The following is a 7,620-nucleotide window of genomic DNA, read 5'->3' as shown; positions in this document are numbered from 1 at the left end:
TTGGACACAGTGGACCAGTTCAGCAAAGTAGCAGGATACAAGATCAACATACAAACATCAGTTGGATTTCTCTACAGTGACAAAGATAATACAGAGCCGAAATTAAGAAAAACAATACCCTTCATGATAGCGAATCACAAGATTAAATATTTGGGAGTAAATTTAACCAGAAGCACAAAGGATCTAGTCAAAGAAAATTACACAATATTACTACAGAAACAAAAAGAGACCTGGAGAAGCAGAAGAATATCCCTTGTTCATGGATAGGAAGGCTCAATATTGTGAAAATGGCAATACTACCAAAGGCAATTTACTTGTTTAATGCAATCCCAATACAAATACCAATCCCATTTGTCAAGAAGATGGAAAAGGCAATCTCCAGTTTCATTTCGAATGGAAAGAAGTCCCGAATAAGCAAAGCACTCCATAAAAATAGAAGAAAGGTAAGAGGTATCTCACTCCCTGACATCAAATCCTACTATACTGCCATGGTGCTTAAGACAGCATGGTACTGGTACAATGAGAGACACATATATCAATGGAATAGAATTGATAACCCAGAGATCAGCCCATCTATCTATGGCTAACTGATTTTTGACAAGAAGATGAAATCAGTTAAGTGGGGAAACGACAGTCTTTATATCAAATGGTGTTGACAAAATTGGAAAAGTATCTGCAAAAGACTCAAGCAAGATCCACACCTCACTCCATATACAGAAACCAACTCAAGGTGGATCATGGACATAGGACTAAAACCAAGAACTATGATCTTCATTAAAGAAAAGCTTGGAAGAACACTAGAAGTCCTAATCCACAACATAAATAGTCTTCCAAGTGTCCTGAAAAACCTATAACCAGGAGAAGATAAAATAGATGAATGGGATCTTCTAAGAGTCAAATCCCTATGCACATCCAAAAACTTCCTCAACAGGGTAAAAAGAGAAGCCACAGACTGGGGAAAAGTATTTGGTAATGACATGACAGATAAGGGACTTATATCCAGAATTTATCAAATACTTGAGCACCACAACAAGATAAACGTAAATAATCCAATAGAAAAATGGGCACTAAAAAAAAAGAAAGAAAGAAAAATGGGCACAGGATATGAACAGTCACTTCACCAAAGAAGACATTCAGATGGCTAACAAGCACATGAAGAAATGCTCAAAATCCCTAGCTCTAAGAGAGATGCAACTCAAAACAACTATGAGATATCATCTCACACCACTAAGAATAGCATAATGTAACAGAACAGCAAGCAACAAATACTGGTGAGGTTGTGGAGAAATTGGAACCCCTATTCACTGTTGGTGGGAATGTTAAATGGTGCAACTACTGTGGAAGGCGGTTATGGCGCTTTCTCAAAAAGTTGCAAATAGAGATACCATTCGACCCAGCAATTCCACGACTGGGAATATACCCCAAAGAGACCATAACAGACATCCAAGCAGATATATACACACCCATGTTTATCACGGCTTTGTTCACAATAGCAAGGAGTTGGAAACAACCTAAGTGCCCATCAACAAACGAATGGATAGAGAAGCTGTGGTATATTCACACAATGTAATACTACACTGCATTGAAAAACAAGGAATTCATGCAATATTATTTAAAATGGGTGACCCTGGAGGACATTATGCTGAGTGAAGTATCTCAGTCACAAAAGGACTGCATGGTCCACAAAAAATACTGCATGGTTTCACTGTTGTAAAGCAGGACTGACCTCGGGGTTGGAAGGAGACTGAGAAGGATGGTTTCAATAATGTATACTGCATTGAAACAGATGTGGGAGAAAACTGTGTAAGAGGGAAAATTATTAGGGATTTTTGTCATGACAGGAGTCCAGAGCAAAGGATGTATAGTGGAGTGGACCTGGGGGGAGGGATTGTAAAACAATGAAAGAATTTTTCTTTTACTTTTCCAAGAGGGTAGTGTACTAGGGGGAAGGGTTGGGAGGGGACAAAAGTGCAACAATGAATGAATGGAAATCCAAGGTCTCTGTAAATTTTCATTGAAATTAATAATAAATTTTTTAAAATGTAAATAAATCAATGAATATATCAAAACAAAACAAAACAAAAATAAAGTACAAGAGGACACAAAATAATAAATGTCTATGCACCAAATGAAAGACCTGCAAAATATATAAAATAAACATTAACAAAACTGAAAAAGGAAATAAACAACACCACTACAGTAGTTGGAGACTTCAATACACCACTCTCAAAAAAGATAGACCTACCAGGAAAAAAACTCAACAAAGATACTGAAGAATAAAACCACACAATAAACAAACTAGATCTCATAGACATTTATAGACTAAGGCACCCCCCAAAAAAGCACAGTACACCTTTTTCTCCAATGTGTATGGAACATTCTCCAGAACAGATCATATTTTATGTCACAAGGCAAGCATCAATAAAATAAAAAATGGGAGAAATACAACAAAACTTCTTCTCAGACCACAATGCTACAAAATAAGAAATTAATAACAAGAGGATAAAGGAGAAAAAAAACCCATACACTTGAAAGCTAAACAACACCTTGCTTGAACATGACCAGGTAGTAGAAAAAATGAAATTAGTAAGTTTCCTGAAACAATTGACAATGAAAACCCTACTTACCAAAACCTCTGGGAAATAGCCAAAGGAGTAATCAGATGTCAATTTATAGCAATAAACAAACATATCAAAAGGCAGGGGGGAAATTACCATTGACTCTCTAATCCAACCTCTTCAACAAATTGAAAAAGAACAACAAGGAAACCTGACATCCTCTAAAAAACCTGAAATTATAAAAATTGTTGTTTTGGTTGTGTACCATCGAGTTGTTTGCAACTCATAGCGACCCTATGTACAAGAGTCCTAAATGCCGCTCTATCCTGTGCCAACCTCACCATTGCCGACACACTCATTCCCACGACCTCAATCACAGAATCGATCCATCTCATAGAGGGTCTTCCTCTCCTGCACCATCCCTCGACTCTCGCGAACATGATGTCCCTCTCCAAGGACCAGTCCTTCCTTGCAACATGCCCAAAATATGTCAGACGAAGCTTCAGAATCCTTGACTCCAAGGAGCATTCCGGCTTCACCGTCTCCAGGACAAACCTGTTTGTTCTCCTAGCAGTCCATGGTATATTCAACACTCTTCTCCAGCACCACAGCTTAAAGGCATCAATTCTCTTTCTAGCATCCCTAGTCCCTGTCCATTTCTCTGATGTATAGCATGTAATTGCGAAGACTATAACCTGGATCAAGAGTACCTTGGTCTCCAGCCTGATGTCATTGCTCTTCAGTACTCTTGAGAGGTCCCTCACAGCTGACTTTTCCAATGTGATTTGTCTCTTGATTTCCTGGCTGCTGTTAACAAGAGTGTTGACTGTGGAGCCAAGTAAACTAAAACTGTTACCTCAATCTCTTCACCATCCATACTGATGCTACCAATTAGCCCAATGGTGAGAATCTCTGTTTTCTTTATATTGAGCTTCAATCCATATTGAAGGCTGTAGTCCTTGATCTTATGCAGCAAGTGCTTCAGGTCCTCTTCAGTTTCAGCAAGCAGAGTTCTGTCATCAGCATAACTCAGGTTGTTGATGACTCTTCCACCAATCCTGATGCCTCATTCCTCCTCGTACAGCCCAGCGTCTCTGATGATCTGTTCTGCATACAGATAGAAAAGGTATGGAGACAAAATACATCCCTGACAGACCCCTTCTTGATTTTGACCCATGTAGTGTCTCCTTGTTCTGTTCTGACGACTGCCTCTTGGTCCAAGTATAGGTTTCACATTAGCAGAATCAAATGTTCTGGGATTCCTATTCTTCTCAGAGTCAGCCATAGCTTCTTGTGATTCACACAGTCAAAAGTCTTTCCGTAGTCAATGAAGCACAGATAGACATTCTTCTGGTATTCTCTGATTTCTGCCAAGATCCATCTATCATTAGCTATAATATCCCTAGTATCCCTCTTCTAAATCCAGCTTGCACATCTGGCAGTTCTTTGTTGATTTATTGCTCCAATCATTTTTCGATAATTTTCTGCAGAATCTTCCTTGCATGTGATTAGAGCAGAAATAAATGAAACAGAAAATAGTAAAACAACTGAAACCATCAACAAAACTAGAAATTTGGTTTTTTAAAAGGTCAATAAAATTGACAAAGCACTAGCAAAACTAACAAAGGAAAAGACACAAATAATCCAAATAAAAGATGAAATGGGCAACTTCAAAACAGAACCACTTAAAATAAAAATACTAACATTGGAATATTATGAAAAACTATACTGAAACAATTTTGAAAACCTACAGGAAATGGACAAATACTTAGAAATTCACAACCTACCTAAAGTGACACCAACCAAAATTGAACACCGGAACAGATCCATTACAAAAGAAGAAATTGAAAAGGTAATCAACTCCCAGCCAAAAAGAGCCCTGGACCTGATGGCTTTACATGTGACTTTTATCAAACATTCAGAAAAGAATTGTCACCAATTCTACACGAACTATTTCAGAAAATAGAAAAGATGGATTTCTCCTAGACTCATTTTATGAAGCAAACATGTCCTTGATACCAAAGCCAGGTAATGACACCATCTAAATAGAAAACTATAGGCCGCCACTATCCACGAACATAGATGCAAAAAACCTGAATAAAATCCTTGCCAATAGAATCCAATGATACATAAAAAATAATAATTCACCATGACCAAGTGGGATTCATAACAGTTATGCAAGGATGAAAAAAGAAAAGAAATAAAAAAAACAATCAGTGTAATTCATCACATTAACAAAGCAAAGAACAAGAACCATATGATCCTATCAATTGATGCAGAAAAGGCCTTTGACAAAAGCCAACAACCTTTCCTGATTAATACACTCAGCAAAATAGGATTAGAGGGTAATTTCTTCAACATAGTAAAAAAGTATATACGCAAACCCAAGAGCCAACATTGTTCTCAATAGAGAGAGATTAAAAGGCAAGAATGCCCACAATCACCTCTCCTATTCAATATTGTATTGGCAGTCTTAGCGATAGTAATAAGACAAGAGAAGAAAATAAGAGGTGGCCAACGCTGCTCTTTGGACAGGAAAACACTTGAAGTGTTTGATCATGGAAATAACGTGATTCCTCTGTCAATGAGCAGTGAAGAGAAAGCAAGATTGACTATCTTCCTATCCAAAACGCTGAGAACTACTGAGTTCCTTTCAGAAGATAAACAAATAATCACTGCAGGCTAATGAGTAGAATCAATAAAAATGTGGTTTTGGCCCTTTTAACTTTGGCAAGTTCTGCTTGTACTACTACAAGCACTATTTATCAGCAAAGAACGGAACTGGTTCATCCAAGGCCAAAGGAAACAGAATTGGATTTGATAGCACCCAGTGGGTTTCAGAGACTGTTAATTGTACAAGAGGAGATTGCCCATCATTCCCCCAAGGAACACCTGGTGGATTCAGACCACCTGCCTCTGAGTTGGCAGTGCAACTCCTTACCCACTAGGCCACCAAAGCTCTGTAACTAGAGACATGGGAAAGCTTTGGATTAGACCTGGACTTTGAAGTCAGCAAGCAGCCAGGAGTTCACTGCTGGCACCAGTCACATTTAAACTACTCTTGAAAGGATAAAGTCTAAGCCTATTATCAGGCTCCTAAATATCCATAGTCTAGAATTATCAAGGTGAATTTTCATAGAATATTTTTATTGAATTTGAGTGATTGTCAAAGTTAGATCAATTTTTCGTTCCTAATTATCATGTTGTTTTCTCTTTTTATTTTTTCACTTACTGGAATTTGCTTTGTTATGTGTTTTTGTATTTATTCTTTTGGAGAATAAAAACCAAACTCAACCCACTGCCAGTTGAGTTGCTTCTGATTGGAAAAAAAAAGAAAAAGAAAATAAGAGGTATCCAAATTTGCAAAGAGGAGGTAAAATTGTCTCTCTATGCAGATGATATGATACTAAGAAAACTCTAAAGACTCAGCAAGAAAACTACTGGACATAGTTGACCAATCCAGGAAAGTGCCAGGATACAAGATCAACATAAAAAATTCAATTGGATTTCTCTACAATGACAAAGAGAATACAGAACAGGAGCTAAGAAAAACAATACCTTTCACAATGGCTAATTACAAGATTAAATACATGGGAGTAAATCTAACCAGAAGCACAAAGGATCAATTCCAAGAAAATCACAAAATATTAATACAAGAAACAAAAAGAGACCTGGAGAAATGGAAGAATATACATTGCTCATGGATAGGAAAACTCAATATCGTGACAATACAACCACAGGCAATTTACATGTTCAATGCAATCCCAATACAAATACAAATTCCATTCTTCAACAAGATGGAAAAGGCAATCTCCAATTTCATTTGTAATGGAAAGAGACCCGGAATAAGCAAAGCACTCTTTAAAAAGAGAAACAAGGTAGGAGGCATCTCACTCCCTGATTTCAATTCCTACTACACTGCTGTGGTGGTTAAGACAGCATGGTACTGGTACAATGAAAGAAACTTAGATCAGTGAAATAGAAATGAGAACTCAGAAATCAGACCTATGGTCAACTGATTTTTGACAAGGAGATTAAATCAGTCAAGTGGGGAAACAACAGCCTTTTTTACAGATGATGTTAGCAAAATTGGAAAACTATCTGCAGAAAACTCAAGCAAGATTCACACCTCAATCCATACACAAAAACCAACTCAAAGTGGATCAAGTACCTAGGACTAAAACCAAAGACTATAAAACTTCATTAGAGAAAAGCTTGGAAGTACTCTGCAAGCCCTAATCCATAACATAAATGGTCTTCCAAGCATCCTGAAAAAACTACAGCCAGAAGAGGGTCAAATAGATGAATGGGACCTTCTAAGAATCAAATCCCTGTGCACATCCAAAAACTTCAATAGGATAAAAAGGGAACCCAGAGACTGGGGAAAAATATTTCGTAATGACATGTCTGATAAGGGATTTATATCTAGAATTTGTATAATACTTGAACACCATAACAAGATAAAGGTAAACAACCCAATTGAAAAATGGGCACAGGATATGAACAGACACTTCACCAAAGAAGACATTCAGATGGCTAACAAGCATATGAAGAAATGTGCAAAATCTCTAGCTCTAAGAGAGATGCAAATCAAAACAACTATGATAGATCATCCTACCCCACTAAGAATAGCAAAATTTAACAGAACAGCAAGCAACAAATGCTGACGAGGTTGTGGAGAAATTGGAACCCTTATTCACTGTTGGTGGGAGTGTAAAATGGTGCAACCACTGTGGAAAGCATTGTGGCGCTTTCTCAAAAATTTGGAAATAGAAATACCATTCAACCCAGCAATTCCACTACTGGGAATATACGCTAAAGAAATCATAACCACCACCCAAGCAGATATATGCACACCCATGTTTATTGTGGCTTTCTTCACAATAGCTAAGAGTTGGAAACAACCCAAGTGCCCATAAACAAATGAATGGATAGAGAAGCTGTGGTATATTCACACAATCGAATACTATACTGCATTGAAAAACAAGGAACTAATGAAATATTCTACAAAATGGGTAACACTGGAGGACATTATACTGAGTGAAATATCTCAGTCACAAAA

Source organism: Elephantulus edwardii, unplaced genomic scaffold (assembly GCF_000299155.1).
Source record: "Elephantulus edwardii isolate Elephantulus edwardi_28Jun2011 unplaced genomic scaffold, EleEdw1.0 scaffold00178, whole genome shotgun sequence".
NCBI classification, from domain to species: domain Eukaryota; kingdom Metazoa; phylum Chordata; class Mammalia; order Macroscelidea; family Macroscelididae; genus Elephantulus; species Elephantulus edwardii.
This window is presented reverse-complemented; position numbering follows the sequence as displayed.